The sequence below is a fragment of the Orycteropus afer genome, unplaced genomic scaffold, assembly GCF_000298275.1.
Source record: "Orycteropus afer afer isolate SDZICR_OR568_19922 unplaced genomic scaffold, OryAfe1.0 scaffold00010, whole genome shotgun sequence".
Lineage (NCBI taxonomy): Eukaryota > Metazoa > Chordata > Mammalia > Tubulidentata > Orycteropodidae > Orycteropus > Orycteropus afer.
In genome coordinates, this window is record NW_006921597.1 from 9,857,171 (window position 1) to 9,858,819 (window position 1,649).

The window sequence follows — 1,649 nt, forward strand, 5'->3', positions numbered from 1 at the left end:
TAAGGGAGATATGGAAAGAGTACTTATGGAGCACGGAAGGAGGCACCATCTGTCCCAGGGAGGTCTTAGGAAGTGTGTGCTTGTGGGGGTTGTTGGAAGAGAGTATGGTATATGTGTGAGTCCAAATCCACTTTTGCGATGATGACCATGTGTCTAAGTATGAGTATTTGTGGATTTGAGCATGTACCTGTTTATGTGTGCTTACTCATGTAAGTATTAATTTATGCACAGGCAGGCTATAAGAAACTCTGGTGGCGTAGTGCCTAAGGCATTTGACTGCTAACCAGAAGGCTGTCGGTTCAAACCTACTCTCCGGAAGGAAGGTTGGGCAATCTACTTCCATAGTGACACCACCTCAGAAACCCTAGGAGAGATTGCTGTGAGTCAGATCCAACTCAACGGCAGTGAGTTTTGAGTGAGGCTGTAAGTGTGGAGTGAGTAAGCCTAAACATAAAAATATGATGTCTCTGGATACACACACACACCTTAGGAGAATCTGGCCCATCCTGATACGTGCACGCACACGCACACGCGCACACACACGCAAACATAATACCAGGGAAACCAGAGATACAAGTCTTTTTCCACTCTAGCAGCTGCCTCCTGTACTTATGGTGATTAGACCTACCAGCATTCAATCAGTCAGTCAGAGTATGTAGCAGTCTAACAGAGCAGCCAGGTGCTTATATGAGTAATGGGGAATGAAGAGGTACAGGTAGGTATCTGTGAGTGCACATCTATGTGCACACTTCTGGTGTGTGTGAATGCTTAGTGTTGACTAAGTTCCCTTTGCTCCTTCTCCTTTACTACCTCGGGGAGCTCATTCACTCACCTATTTCCATTACCACCTTTATGTGGCTGGTTTCTTCCTCAGCTCCTGGGGATGTTTAAAATGCACTTCTGTGCTGGTGCTGGTAGGGGCAGTATTGGAAAGTGTTGATGCCCCTTATTCCATTGAGGCACTCCCTACTCTCCCCATCCCCATCCCCTTCCAGTCCAGGAATCTCCCAGAGGATGAAAAATGTATACAAAAGCAAACAGTATTTGTGCTTGTCATGAGGAACCCAGAGAGGGTCACTCCTGGTGGGCTGCTCAAACCCCATGACAAAACCTATTTTTAAGGCAAAATTTACGAAGGAGGAAAATGAGGACTCCTCTCTCCACAAACATAGCCCTAGGGTTTGGGGAGGTAGGGAATAAGGCTACAATATTCTTTTATTTTTTTAAGTTTGTCCAATCAAAAAAGCTAAAATGATTGCAATTAATATATAATTGATGGTGACTAACAACAGCGTCTCTATAAAGTGACAAAGATAATTGAGCTGGATTTTCCTTTTGTTAAAAGGCTTATAAATTCAAGACCATGAGGTTGTGCAAAGCAAAGGCTGGAATACACTGGTGATTTGTGTGTTTACATCCCAGCCCAGTGTACTGCCTTGCAGCTGAATGTATTCGAATGTTATGAGAGGCAAGAATGAAACACAATAATTAACACATGTAATATGCCATATTTTAATTTGAATGAATGAATGGATGAGGAGAAAAACAAACATGCTCAGAGAAGTAGAAAGGTGTCATTCAGTGGTTCCTGAAATTACAGTACCTGATTCTGTTCCCAGTTCCACCAATAACTTAATCTATTGAAAGAT